Here is a 16,119-nt window from a genome sequence, read left to right on the forward strand (position 1 = left end):
TATGATTCATAACAGGCTTATCTGTGACTCCTTTTTTACACATCCGTGGTCATATGTAAGATATTATGACCCGCCCTGCGGTAAACCGCCAAAGGTGTCTTGTGATCTACTTGTGTGCGGGATAAGACTACATTTGGGTGGTTACCCGCCATGGCTTTTGACGTTAAGTCGTCAGGGCATATGTTGTTTAAACTTTGTGCAGGATTTGCAGAACTATGACTTATATAAATGTTTAAGTCCAAAGCCCGTCATCGAAAGATTGACGTTGGTGTCTCAAAAGGGTTATCAATTCTTGATTTTCTCGAAAGGCTATAAATAGCCGGGTTATAAAATTTCCGGCTTACAATGGAGGCGTATTAAATCGCCATCGGCCAAGAGGCCCCGGTATTTAAAGCTCCGGATTTTACTTATCAACAGATAAGGTATTTGAATCTTCAAATAGCCAAACTTGGCTGGATTTTCACTACGATATTGAATTTGAAGATTTTCACAAACCGGGTTATTCAAATTTTTAATAGCCAACATGGCTGGATTTTTTATCAGTAACTAATATTATGATTGAGGTTTTCAAAGTCGCTTTGGCGCAATGGCTATTATTTTATCAATGGATATGGTTTATTCTACAATGAAAGGAATAGTCCCGAGTCGCTGCAGGCTTACAACCCGGCACTTGGGGGCTACATTATTCAAATTGATATTATATCGAATATGCAAGTCCCATGTTACTGCCAGCATATACCATGGCACTTGGGGGCTAATGCAAAGTCATTTCTGCTCAACTTATTGAAGACCCGACTCATCACATTCTAAATGAGCCGGCCCTTGGGGGCTACCAATTGCTCCTGGCAACAATTCAAGACAATTCTAGGATGACCCGGCTACACTACTATGACTATAGCCGACTCATGGGGGCTACACAACTGGATTTTATTCAAAGCCATGGTGATAAGTCCCGGCTTATTCATGCTGATTAAATCGGCTCTTGGGGGCTACAGGTAATATGGATATAAGGGAGAAATGTCTTCAAATTCTCAGTTTTGAGTAAATCAGATTGACCCGGTGTCTGCAAAAATCATAAACCGGCGTCGGCGACAATTATGACTTGGCATCATCTATTTATAACCCGGCAATTTTGATACTCATAAACCGGCAAGTTTTATATCTTTAAGCCGGATGAATATAAGTTGAATATTTGAAGACCAATATTTTTGTCAAGTCAGAGCATTGAAAGCCGGCTCAAGTGGATTATCTCTTACAATATTTCTCAACAAGAGACCAATGTCAGCAAATTGACTCTGAAGCTGGCCTGTTGACCCGAATTTTTTCAAAGGAAGTATCTGGATTTTTTGCATTGGCAAAATTTGAACATATCTGCTAAAGAGATTTGCTATGAGATTATGGATACATATCAAGAAGGAAGATGACAAGGACTTAAGGATGATCAAGTGCCGGCTTACAAAGAATATTTAACCCGGAACACAACCTGTCAAATTTGTTCTTGTGTTTATATTGCAGATTATTTTAACATGGATGAATCCAAATTAAACTGGGGGCTAATGTCGGGGATATACCCCGCGGTATGACCCGGCCGGATGTATGACCCGGCCGGACTTGGCGCTTCACCGTGACCCGCCGGAAGATTGGCGACTCACGGGTCTGGCGGCTCACTGCCAGACGACTCACGGATGACCCCGACGGCGGGTCAGATAGAAGGCTAGGCCCAGAAGGCCGGCTCACGTTTATGATGGGCCGGCTTAAGAAGAAAGGGATGACGAATATTTCCTTTACGAGGAAGCAAGACCCGGACTTGTAATTAACTTGTAAGAGAAGATAGACTAGTCCTAGTCCTATTAGGACTCCACATGTAACCCGCCCCTCTAACTTATATAAGGAGGGGCAGGGCACCCCAAAGAGGGACAGGCAACAAGAAATAATCTCTAGGGCTAAACACCGAGAGCCGGAGCCGGCGACTCTCCCGTGATCATAATGAGACCTAGCCTCAAACAGCACGTAGGGTTGTTACCGGATGATGTTTCCCGGGGCCCGAAGCTGTCTAAACCCTTGTCTTGTGTTGCGTCTCTCATCCCAATCAACCCCTCTCAAGCTACTACATAGATGCGCTGGCCTCACGACTAAGTCCTTACACCTAGGACATCTGACGTGTTAATTCCACGACAGAATATGAACAACTGAAGTTTCTGAAGATGTGTGCAACTTTTCTTCGACGAACGCTGCAAATGAGTTAAGTTGATGAGAACCTAGTGATTTAGCAGCGGACATGTGTACCTATGAACAGAATATAGTTGCGAGGAATTTGGAGAGGTCATATGCGTTCTCAGAGGGTTTTCAAAAAAAGTTTGAGGAATTTGACCAGATGAGTCTTGAGGAATTTCGCTAAGCGTTCTTTGTCTTAGGTTCCCGAGTTGTATAGATCAAAGATCCACACAATTGAGGAATCTTGAAGAAAATCATTTCTTAGAAAAACGAATCAAGAACAGATGACATGTGAGGTGTTCGGTGTGTGAAGATTTGAAGAATAAACACCTTTGAAGATTTTGATGAAACTTTTCGAATCAAAGAGGGCAGTAAAAGTAACTTTTAATTACCCTTGATGATGAACACGACGAACTGAGAAGTGTAGATGTGAAGTTCGTCAGCTCAGATCTTCCACGCCCTAACTCGGCAGAGGAAGATAGCTACGGCGGCGGCGGAGTGAAGAAATCCGCAGCCGGCGTGAGTACAACGGCGACGAGGTCGAGGCAGTGAAGCTCTTCCTCACCGGCGACGATGAAGTAGCGACGGCGCTAGGGTTTCAGAAGCTCGAGCGGGAGAGACGACGAGCGGAGTAAAAGTGAAGTGAGGAAGGGGAGGGGTATATATAGCCGCGGTGAAAAACTGTTTGCCCAAAGAATTTGGACGAACGTGCCCCTGACCCTTCTCATTCGCTTGACAAGTGTCACCCACGTACAGAGAGGTGGAGATCGTGTGAGATCGTGGGTGAATAGATAAGTGTTATCGTGGGATGCGGAACGGTTTGAGCGGCAAGCCGAAAATTTAGATAAGACAAGTTAAAGTTCCGTTCGCAATTTCTTCAGCTGTCAAGGACACAGTGAAGATTTTGAACGAGTTTCAAATAGAACGCACATGAAGAATTTGTGAATAGATTGGGTTGAGTATAGCATAGAGGGGGAAGGGTCTGATCACATTCACTTAGCAGAAAAGGCAACTTGAAGAAATAGCAATAAGTGAATGCTGTAGAGGACATAAACTCTATATATATATAGCCAATGAAGAAAAATGACGGAAATAGTGAAGACAGTGAAAAGTTGAAGAATTTGAACAACTGAGGAATTTCAAAAACTGAAGAAAAACTCAAATTGAAGATTTTCAACTTTTGGTGGTGGCGTGACCCACCGTATAAGAATGATGATTTCAGACACCGCGTACAATTTTCGTAGGGTTCTGAGAATCAATTTCTTCGTTAATTTCTTCACACTTAGAGTGTTAGTCTTCATTGATTGAAGAAAAACGTTTCTTCGCGTGTTACACATCTAAGTCATCAATTTTGCATAAGTGTTAGGATGAGTGTCCTTTATCAAAGAACATTCAAAGATTCTAGGATATTTAGCTCACACCGCAACTAGCTAAATCTCTTCTCATCCAAGGGCTTTGTGAAGATATCGGCTAGCTGTTCTTCAGTCCGTACATGCTCAATAGAGATGTCGCCCTTCCACACATGATCATGAAGAAAATGATGACGAATCTGAATGTGCTTGGTCTTCAAGTGCTGAACTGGGTTATGAGCAATCTTGATGGCACTCTCATTGTCGCAGTAGAGAGGCCCATTCTTCATGTTGACGCCGTAGTCCTTGAGAGTTTGCTTCATCCATAGCAGTTGAGCACAGCAAGAACCAGCAGCAATGTACTCAACTTCTGCAGTGGAGAGTGATACATAGTTCTGTTTCTTCGAGGACCAACAGACCAAGGATCGTCCAAGGAAATGGCATGTGCCAGATGTTGACTTGCGCTCCACATGATCACCAGCATAGTCAGAATCTGGATATCCAATGAGATCAAAAGCCGAGCCCTTGGGATACCATAATCCAAGTGTTGGTGTGTGAGCTAGATATCAAAGAATATGTTTCACAGCCTTATGGTGTGATTCCTTCGGTGTAGCTTGAAATCGGGCACACATGCAAACACTAAGCATAATATCTGGCCTAGATGCACATAAATATAATAATGAGCCAATCATGGAGCGATATACCTTTTGATCGAAGTCTATACCATTTTCATCAGTGCATAGATGGCCATTTGTGGGCATTGGAATTTTGACCCCTTTGCAATCTTGCATGCCGAATTTCCTCAATACATCCTTGAGGTATTTCTCCTGAGATATGAATATGCCATTGCGTTGTTGACGAATTTGAAGACCTAAAAAGAATTTCAACTCTCCCATCATAGACATTTGATATTCTTCACTCATCATATAGGCAAATTCATCACTGTAACGTTGGTCAGTACAGCCAAAGATAATATCATCAACATATATTTGGCACACAAACAATTCACCATCATAAGATTTAGTGGAAAGGGTTGGGTCGAGTGAACCGGGTTTGAAGCCTTTCTTCATGAGGAATTCCTTCAAAGTATCATACCACGCCCGAGGGGCCTGCTTGAGGCCATACAGGGCCTTGTTGAGTCTGAAGACTTTGTCAGGATGCTTCGGATCTTCAAAACCTGGGGGTTGAGCAACATATACTTCTTCCTCAAGCTTACCATTGAGGAATGCACTTTTCACATCCATTTGATATAAGATGATATCATGATGGTTAGCATAAGCAAGTAATATGTGAATAGCCTCAAGTCTAGCAACAGGTGCAAAAGTTTCATCGAAGTCAATTCCTTCAACCTGTGTGTAGCCTTGAGCTACAAGTCGTGCCTTATTTCTCACCACAAGGCCATTTTCATCTTGCTTGTTGTGGTATATCCATTTTGTGCCAATGATGTTGTGCTTGCGAGGATCTGGACGTTTGACCAGTTCCCAGACGTTGTTGAGCTCGAATTGATGTAATTTTTCTTGCATAGCTTGAATCCACTCAGGCTCCAGAAATGCTTCATCTACCTTAGTGGGTTCTGAGATAGAGACAAAAGCAAAGTTCTCACAAAAGTTAGAAAAATGTGAAGCTTTTGAGCGTGTGAGAGGACCTGGTGCTTTAATGTCATCGATGATTTTCTCGATTTGCACTTCGTTAGCAACGCGTGGATGAGCGGGTTTTCGTCGAGGAATTTGATCCGCATTTTCTTCATGACCATTTTCCTCAGCACCATTTTCTTCAGGTGTACCAGCTCGGTGTTCTTCATGATCTGGAATGAATTCTTCAGCAACTTCTTCGGTAGGGATGACATCCTCAGTAGCTTTGAACTTGATAGATTCCTCAGGTGCCTGTTGATGATATGGCACGCACTATCAATTGCCTCAATCCAGAACTGACGAGGCGTCTTGTATTCATCAAGCATAGTGCGAGCCATCTCAACAAGAGTCATGTTCTTGCGCTCCACAACGCCATTCTGCTGAGGATTATAAGGAGCAGATAACTCATGAGTAATACTAAGTTCATCAAGATAGTCATCAAGACCAGAATTCTTGAACTCAGTTCCATTGTCACTTCTGATGTGCTTGATCTTCACACCAAAGTTGGTTGAAGCCCTCGAGGAAAATCGTTTGAAGACTTCCTGCACTTCATGTTTGTAAGTGACAATGTGCACCCATGTGTAGCGAGAGTAATCATCAACAATAACAAATCCATATAGAGATGCATCATTTGTAACAGCAGAATAATGATTAGGACCAAAGAGATCCATATGAAGCAATTCAAATGGTCGAGTGGTAGTCATGATAGTCTTCGCTGGATGCTTGGCCTTGGTCATCTTTCCAGCTTCACAGGCTCCACATAAGTGATCCTTGAGGAATTTGACATTCTCAATGCCAATGACATGCTTCTTCTTCGCGAGCGTGTGCAAATTCCTCATGCCAGCATGACCAAGTCGTCGATGCCATAGCCAGCCTTCTGAAGCTTTTGCAAGTAGGCATACGGCTGGTTGTGGTCCTGTAGAGAAATCAACAATATACAAGTCTCCTCTCCTAAAGCCTTCGAAGACTTTGGATTTGTCAGCTTCCATGATCACAATACAACAATATTTGCCAAAGACAACAACCATATCAAGATCACAAAGCATTGAGACGGACATGAGGTTGTATCCTAAGGACTCGACAAGCATGACTTTGTCCATGTGCCGATCCTTTGAGATAGCAACCTTACCTAGACCCAATACCTGATTTTTGCCTTTGTCAGCGAAGATGATATGCTTCAGATGCGATGGAGCTAAAGGAGTATCCATCAAGAGATTCTTGTCGCCAGTCATGTGATTTGTACATCCACTATCGAGGACCCACTCATTTGCTTTGGGTTGATCATTCTGCAGATGAATTAGTGCAACTTACAATCTCATATACTTCATCAGTGAAGAATATGACATCAATTTCATCAGATCAATTTCATCAAGCAATAGAACAGATAAAGCAATATGAGGACGTGTGAAATGAAATTTCATTTCATCATGATTAGCCTGCGTCCTTTCAGGCAATTTCAGGTCTCCAGCAAATTCTTCAGACGTTTTAAGCACGTCTGGAGACCTGACCCTGCATAAGAGGTTAGTTCTTTTTCTTCACCACCCACATCTGAAGGGGTGGCAAAGAACTCATCACTCTGCGAGCACCATATGAGAAAGGTGGCATAGAAGCCAGTCCACATCGTTTCACATATGAGGAATTAGGGTAAGCATATGAATAAGCAGAGAAATTCTTTGAGGACTTATGAACATAATGATTAGAAGAATAATGCTCATATTCATAACCCTTAGCTCTACCCTACGAAACAGAAGGATTAGCTCGATATTGATCATATGAGGACTTTGATCCTTTTGAGGAATTTGATCCACGTGATGAATTTGGTCCGTATGAGGACTTGGATCCATACGAAGAATTTTGTCCATATGAAGAATTTGATCTGGGGTTCCTATTCTTCACAGGTGGTGTCATGATGACATTCACCTGAAGACTTTCAAGGCACCTTTTGGGAACCTAGATTTTCTTCATAGGAGAACCGTTCTTGCAGTTAGTACCAACATATCTAGCAAATACTTCCCCATTCTGATTTTTGAACAGTTTATAGTTGGAGTCAAATGACTCATCAGAAGAATGAGGAGATTCACATGTAAAGCCAGATAAATTGGATGGATCAACTGGAGGTCCCTTTGCAGCAACCCATGAGGTTTTGGGGTACTGCTCAGGCTTCCAATATCTACCATCAACATTAAGTTTTGTCTCAAAGGCAATACCCTCTTTCCTAGGGTTCCTATTGAGGATCTGCTTTTTGAGCACATCACAAAGAGTCTGATGCCCTTTGAGGCTTTTGTACATGTCTGTCATGTACAATTCCTTCAGCCCTGCATCGTCAGTGATACTAGCAATGTCCTTAGATGAGGAATTAGTGATAGCAGAGACAGGTGAAGAATTTGTAGCATTAGAAGCCTTTGAACTTTCAGGTGAAGAATTAGCAGATTCACGTTCAATGCACATCAAACATGGTGGAACAAATTCTTCCTGAGAAGCGCTGATTTGTTGAGCAAGTAATGAATCGCGCTCCTTCTGAAGATCTTCATAACTCACTCTTAGCTTTTCAAGATCTTGCTTCCTTTGAAGAAATTCATAGGAAAGCTTCTCATGATCAGACAAGAGAGAGTTATGATTTCCTTGAAGGTTGTCAAACCTGGACTGAAGTCTCTGAAGATTTTCAGTCAAGGTTTTAGTGCGACCCATTTCTTCACCCAACATATCATCACTTTTATCTAGCATGTTTTGAACCTTTTCAAAAGCCTTTTGTTGTTTCACATTAATCTTAGCAAGTTTAGAGTAGCTGGGTTTGAGATTTTCATCAGATTCATCATCACTAGAATCAGAGGAGGGATATTTGAGTACCTTAGCACCCTTTGCCATGAAGCAATAGGTGGGAGCGTAGTCATCATTGCCTTCATCAGCATTGTTGGTGGAGTCATTTTCTTCAGAGTTGAAGATAGACTTGCTGACGAAAGCAGTAGAGAGAGCTAGACTCGCCACACCAGACTCGGACTCCTCAGATGCCTCCTCATCCTCATGTTCCTCAGATTCAGCCTCAGAGTCCATTTCCTTGCCAATGTGCACGAGCCTTCTTGGAGCTGCTCTTCTTGTGAGATGAAGACTTTGAGGATTTTGATGATGAAGACTTTGAGGATTTCTTCTTCTTCGCATCATCAGAACTGTAATCCTTGTATTTCTTCTTCTTTGATTCCTTTTCCCACTGAGGACAATCTTGAATGTAGTGACCAGGTTTCTTGCACTTGTGACATAGCCTTTTCTTGTAGTCACTGGTTGAGGAATCATAGCTCCTTGAGGATTTTCCAAAGCGACCACGTCTTGAGAACTTCTGAAATTTCTTCACGAGCAGTGCTAGCTCCTGGCTCAATTCTTCAGGATCACCAAGGCTGCTAGCAAAGTCTTCATCTTCAGACTCAGAGACTGCCTTGGCCTTCAGAGCACGTGATCTGCCATAGCTTGAACCATAGAGATCTCTCTTCTCAGCAAGCTAGAACTCATGAGTGTTTAGCTTCTCGAGGATACCAACGGGATCAAGTGACTTGTAATCAGCACGTTCTTGAATCATCAGTGCCAGAGTGTCAAATGATGAATCAAGCGATCTCAGCAATTTCTTCACCACCTCATGGTCGGTGATGTCTGTGGCACCAAGTGCTTGAAGCTCATTTGAGATGCCAGTGAGGCGATCGAAGGTTTGCTGAACATTTTCATTGTCGAGTCTTTTGAAGCGGTTGAAGAGATTGCGAAGAACGTCAACACAAGAGTCACGTTGAGTTGAGACTCCTTCATTCACTTTGGACAGCCTATCCCAGATAAGCTTAGCAATTTCCAAAGCACTCACTCTTCCATACTGCCCTTTGCTCAGATGGCCACATATGATATTCTTCGCTCGAGAATCGAGTTGCTTGAATCTCTTCACATCAGCAGCGTTTAGAGAAGGTGTGACTGATGGAACACCATTTTCCACAACATACCAGAGATCGTTATCAATTGCCTCAAGATGCATTCGCATCTTATTCTTCCAGTAGGGGTAGTCCATTCCATCGAAGGTAGGACACCCAGCAGAGACCTTGATCATACCTGTGGTCGACATAACTAAAACTCCAGGAGGTTATACCAAAATCACACAGAACAAGGGAGTACCTTGCTCTGATACCAATTGAAAGTGTGTTATATCGACTAGAGGGGGGTGAATAGGCGATTTTTATGAATTCTTCACTGAGGAATTTCAGGGTGAGGAAATTCCTAAATGAAGAACTACTTGCAGCGGAATAAATACTTAGAAGTAAACATAACAGAATACAAGCACAGTCATCATGATGAAATGAAGACAAGCGCATAGTACAGAAAGCGTAAGCACAGGATAAAACAGGATGAAGACAAACAGACTGAAGAATTTGAACTGAGAAAATTGAGAAAGTCTTCAGTCGAAGTCTTGAAACATAGATATGAACAAGCACACAACTCAGTAATGAGGAAATGAAAGAGTTGAGGAAATAGAACCAGTAGGCTTGGTGAAGACAATGATTTGGTAGACCAGTTCCAACTGCTGTGACAGTTGTACGTCTGGTTGGAGCAGCTAGGTATTCAAACCTGAGGACACACAGTCCCGGACACCCAGTCCTGAACACGCAGTCCATGACACCTAGTCCTCACCGTATTCTCCTTGAGCTAAGGTCACACAGACCTCGCCCAATCACTCGTGGTAAGTCTTCAGGTGACTTCCAAACCTTCACAAACACGGTCACTCGGCGATCCATAATTTCCTCTTGGATGCTCTAGACCATGACGCCTAACCGTCTGGAAGATGCACAGTCTTCAAAGGTAACAAGCATCGGATCCACGCAGGATCAATCTCTTCAGTGATGCTCAATCACTTTGGGTTTGTAGGTGTTTGGGTTTTGGGTTTTTCCTCACTTGATGATTTTCGCTCAAAGTCCTCGGAGGATGGAATGCTCTCAAATGACAAGTGTCAGTTTCTCTCGGAGCAGCCAACCAGCTAGTGGTTGTAGGGGGGGGCTATTTATAGCCTAGGGAGCAGCCCGACATGATAAGACATAAATGCCCTTCAACAATGTGACCGTTAGGTGGGTAGATATTTTGGGATAGCTGGCGCGTAGCACAGCAACGGTCGGAATTTTGAGTGTCTAATTCCTCAGGGCTATCATGTTCCTCACTGTGTAGGCAATCCGCACTGGCGAATTCCTAACTCCTCAGTCAGGACAAATTCCTCAGAGACCAGAAGATCTTCGTCTCTGTCACTGAAGAAATTGACTGACCTAATATGAGATTTCCAATGGCTTCACTCGAAGGGATTGGTAGGTGTAGGATTTTGAGTTGAGCATCACATGGAAATTTTTCCTTAGTATTTCCTCGACCCCCTTTAACAGTACGGTGTTTCCTATGACTCAAGAAAGAGAAAATGAAACTACGAAAACAAAAGTCTTCACGCTTCATGTTCCTCGAATGATTGCCAAGTCTTCAAGGTTACACCAATTTCTTCACTTTCAAAGTCTTCAGAAAGTCTTCAGAAAACCAAAGTCTTCAGTCGAAGAACTTCATTTTTAGGGGTCAACTTTCTCTGTAAATATCAAACTCCTCATAGACTTATAGACCTGTGTACACTCATAAACGCATCAGTCCCTTAACCTATAAGTCTTCAATACACCAAAATCACTAAGGGGCACTAGATGCACTTACAGGTCATGTAAAGTTGGTCCGGACCGCTTCATCCAACAATACCATCGAATCAAAATAAGACGTTGGTGGTAAGCAGTATGACGATCACCGCCCATAACTCTTTGTGTTCTACTCGTGCATATCATCTACGCATAGACCTGGCTTGGATGCCACTGTTGGGAAACATAGAATGCAATTTTAAAAAAATCATACGTTCATGCAAGATCTATCTAGGAGATGCATAGAAACGAGAGGGGGAGAGTGTGTCCACGTACCCTCGTACACCGAAAGCGGAAGCATTTGACAATGCGGTTGATGTAGTCGAACTTCTTCTAGATCCAACCGATCAAGCACCGGACGTACGGCACCTCCAAGTTCTGCACACGTTCACCTCGATGATGTCCCTCGTCCTCTTGATCCAGCAAAGGTGTCGAGGAAGAAGATAAGTTCCGTCAGCACGACGGCGCGGTGACGGTGATGGTGAAGTGATCCGTGCAGGACTTCGCCTAAGCACTACGAAGATATGACCGGAGGCATAAACTCTGGAGGGTGGCGCCGCACACGGCTAACAATTGTTGGTGTGTGTTCTAGGTGCCCCCTCCCCACGTATATATAGGTGGGAGGGGGAGGGGAGCAGCCTTGGGGCGCCTCCTACTTGGGGTTCATATCCCAATTCCCCCCCCCCTTCCTTATTTCACCGGAGGGGAAAAGGGAAGGGAGGAAGGAAAGGGGTGCCGAACCCCCTCTTCCTTCTCCTATTCGGCCTCCTGCCTAAAGGTGGGCGCGCCACCCCTTGTGGGCTGGTGTGCTCCCCTCTTATGGCCCATAAGGCCCATTTTTCCCCGGGGGGTTCCGGTAACCCCCCCCCCCCCCCCCCCCCCCCGTAGTCCGATAAATACCCGATACACTTCCGGTGTCCGAATACTATCATCCTACATATCAATATTTACCTATCAACCATTTCGAGACTCTTCATCATGTCAGTGATCTCATCCGGGGCTCCGAATAACATTCGGTCACCAAATCACATAACTCATATAATACTAAATCGTCATCGAACGTTAAGCGTGCGGACCATACGGGTTCGAGAACTATGTAGACATGACTGAAACACCTCTCCGGTCAATAACCAACAGCGGAACCTGGATGCTCATATTGGTTCCTACATATTCTACGAAGATCTTTATCGATCGAACCGTAATGACAACATACGTTACTCCCTTTGTCATCGGTATGTTACTTGCCTGAGATTCGATCGTTGGTATCTTTATACCTAGTTCAATCTCGTTACCGGCAAGTCTCTTTACTCATTCTGTAATACATCATCCGCCAACTAACTCATTAGTCACTTTCCTTGCAGGCTTCTTATGATGTGCATTACCGCGAGGGCCCAGAGATTCCTCTCTGATACTCAGAGTCACAAATCCTAATCTTGATCTATGCCAACCCAACAAACACCTTCGGAGATACCTGTAGAGAATCTTTATAATCACCAGTTAATTGTGACGTTTGATAGCACACAAGGTATTCCTCCGGTATCCGGGAGTTGCATAATCTCATAGTCAAAGAATATGTATTTGACATCAAGAAAGCAATAGCAATAAAACTGAACGATCAATATGCTAAGCTAACGGATAGGTCTTGTCCATCACATCATTCTCCTAATAATGTGATCCCGTTCATCAAATGACAACACATGTCTATGGTTAGGAAACTTAACCATCTTTGATTAACGAGCTAGTCTAGTAGAGGCTTACTAGGGACACGGTGTTTTGTCTATGTATCCACACATGTATTGAGTTTCCGGTTAATACAATTCTAGCATGAATAATAAACATTTATCATGATATAATGAAATATAAAATAACAACTTTATTATTGCCTCTAGGGCATATTTCCTTCAGACCCCTGGTGCAGTCCTATTTTAATCAGGAAGTCATCAGTGTCGCCATCACTTGTTCGAACACTTGTCACAACATTATCGTACATGTCATTGATGAGGGTAATATACTTTGCTAGGACTTTGTGTTTCTCCAAGGCCCACCACATGACATTCTGCGGTATCTTATCGTAGGCCTTCTCTAAGTTAATGAACACCATATGCAGGTCCTTTTGCTCCTTGTATCTCTCCATGAGTTGTCGTACCGAGAAAATGGCTCCCATGGTCGACCTCCCAGGCATGAAACCAAACTGATTTCTGGTCACGCTTGCCATACTTCTTAAGCGGTGCTCAATGACTCTCCCATAGCTTCATTGTATGGCTTATCAGTTTAATTCCACGGTAATTAGTACAACTCTGAATATCCCCCTTGTTCTTGAAGATTGATACTAATATACTCCTTCATTCTTCTGACATCTTATTTGCCCGAAAAATGAGGTTGAAAAGTTTAGTTAGCCATACTATAGCTATGTCTCTGAGGCCTCTCCACACCTCAATGGGATACAATCAGGGCTCATCGCCTTCCTCCTTTCATCCTTTTTAAGCCTTCCTGACCTCCGACTCCTGGATTTGCCGCACAAAACGCATGTTGGTATCATCAAAGGAGTCGTCCAGTTCAATGATAGAGCTCTCATTCTCCCCATTGAACAGATTGTCGAAGTACTCCCGCCATCTATGCTTAATCTCCTCATCCTTCACCGGGAGCTCTACCCCTTCATTAAGTAAATTTTTTTGGGGCGGTAAATAAGGGAAACCAGCCAAAACCTAGTTCTAAGGTTATTTTGGACACTTAAGGCGCCTTTTTTCTGAGAGGGAATATCTTTTTCTCTTAGTTTGTTGCGAGAGTACATTTCATGTGTTTATTACAAATCTGAAATGAAGTTGGCTGGCCAGTCTCACACATGTGCTTGTCCTGCAAAATATTCTCCAGGATTGGCAACGTGAAGCTGTAGTTACCAAGCATCAAAGGAAAGTTAAGGAGGTCATGACAGCTAAGGCAAAAAAAAAAGATGAGTTGGAGCTGAAGGCAATGAAAGTGATGGGAGCAATGGAGGAAGGGAGGCTGTATTTGGTTCAGGTGCTGAAGTGAGCCTGGATTCACATGTTTGTCTCATCTGCCTTCTAGACATAAACAATACTATAATCTTCTTCTTTATCTGAGGAATGTAGTAGAGTTTCCAACATTATGTTGATATGCTGGATTCACTTGTACTCCCTCCATTCCAAAATAGATGACTCAACTTTGTACAAAGTTAGTACAAAGTTGAGTCATCTATTTTGGAACGGAGGGAGTAGTCAGGACTGAGGATTGAAAATTCATTGAATTTTAAGTTGTGGATATATTAATATGATTCTAAAGCTATATTTGATATCTACTTGGCAATTTGGATGCTAATGTGCTTTTACATACTAGAAAAATTCTAGCAACTTTGGCGCATTGAACTATTGCTAGTGAACCTCCATTCACTCTCAAACTCTCAGCTGGATTCTCATACTTGCTTAACGTCCTCACAGGTGTACTGGTGGTATGACAAGTACAGGACCAAGGAAACCGAAGTACTTCAACCGTGTGCATACTGGATACGAGTGGAACAAATACAACCGACCTCCTAAAATCGTCCAGGGCTACTAGTTCAACATATTTTACCCTGATCTTGTGGATAAAACAAAAGCACCAATATACACTATAGAGAAAGATGGAAGTGCTGGGGAGACGTGCCATATAAAGTTCCATGCTGGTCCTCCGTGCAAGGATATTGTAAGTCTTTTGCCTCTCCTTTTCATTTAGCTGTTCCATGGAAGATCCACTTAATTACTCTAGTTTTCCTTGGCAGTCTTTTCTTATGTCAACACGGAGTGGGAATACTCACACAAGAAGGGCTTCAAGTGCACATTTGAGCATGGGATTCTTCATCTGTATTTCAACATCAAACGATACAGGCGATAGATACCCACACAAGGATAAAACTGGATCACCATCGATCGGGCTATAAGTAGTTGGTTCTCTGTTTCTCGTTTGAGAGTGTGTTCTTACAGGCTAGCTCCTGCATCACAGAAGTCATCCGAGTAGGCATGCTCGAATTAGTTCCTGTACCAAAATATGAACATACCAAACAATTGGATAGTTTGTATCAAAATTTTGTGGCACTTGCTACCTTGATATGAGTGGAGATAACGGTGTAGCACAAATTCAAAGAATGTGTACATGTATGCTTCTTATGCCCTTCATGCGGGATGGATATTTTTAAAACCAACAAAATAGACAGATATATTATGTGTAATTTGAGCTAATTATTGTTAGAAGAAACATAGCCTATGCATATATAGGCTCGCACAAATTTCAGGCTGTTAGCCAGGTATACATCTTCAAAGTAGATGAAAGAAATGAAGTGGGAAAATACATCTGCTGTCCTCGCGATCTTTGTATCTTATCTGTGGTGTGAAGCTTGTCATCTTTGTATCTTATCTGTGTTGTGAACCTTTTTGCTTTTGGCGCAGAGATTTTATTCACCCATCGACACAAAAGTAGAGCCTGAAGCTTCCAAAAAAGGAATAAGTTTAGAACGGCACACAGCAAAGTGTGCTGTGAATCTTGTGACACGTGATTGTGTACTAACATGGTTAGGCTTTTGCGATCGGCTGTATGCCTACTAACTACTCCCTCCGTTCACAAAGTATAAAATGTTCTAACTATTTTCAGAATCAGATATATACAGATACGATTTTGGTCTGTATGTAGTCCATATTGAAATTTCCAAAACATTTTATATTTATGAACGATTCGCTGTTGGGAGTAAAATCTTGCCTTTTTGAAGTTTATTCATTGGAAAAAGAAAGGTGCAGTCTGATCCTTTTGAGAAGTTCTACTCCTTTGAAGCAACAGCACTATCAGAACTTGTGTCTATGACGACACAACATGGAACTATGTCTACAAGAGTCTTCTGAACAACAAGACCAAAGATGTATTGTGCAAACGCCAATTCCTGGCTGACCAATTTGGATGTGGAGCCTAAATCCAAGCCGAGCAACTCAAACAGCCTGAAGCTTATCAAAAGGAACAAGTTTAGGACACACAGTGAGTGTCTTGTGACCACATTATGTGTACAGACATGTGTACCACAAACTCCATGAAATTCATACTTACAACTAAAAATCCTGCCTTCTTTCGTTGGGCAAAAGAAAATGCAGACTGGCATTCGTGAAAAGTTGTCCTTGGAAGCAAGCTCTCTTTGAGAACTTAAACTCCACATGGAACTCTATCTACAAGACTACGGAGATGACTCTGGAAAACTCTTCTGCAAAGAAC

General features: G+C 42.7%; 1 pseudogene; it reads left to right on the forward strand.

Annotated features, from left to right (window-relative positions):
* Window positions 1–14,760, forward strand: part of LOC109751138 (splicing factor Cactin-like) — a 185,026-nt pseudogene extending 170,266 nt beyond the window's left edge.
* The last annotated feature ends 1,359 nt before the right edge of the window (window positions 14,761–16,119 follow it).

The sequence above is a fragment of the Aegilops tauschii genome, chromosome 5, assembly GCF_002575655.3.
Source record: "Aegilops tauschii subsp. strangulata cultivar AL8/78 chromosome 5, Aet v6.0, whole genome shotgun sequence".
NCBI lineage: Eukaryota > Viridiplantae > Streptophyta > Magnoliopsida > Poales > Poaceae > Aegilops > Aegilops tauschii.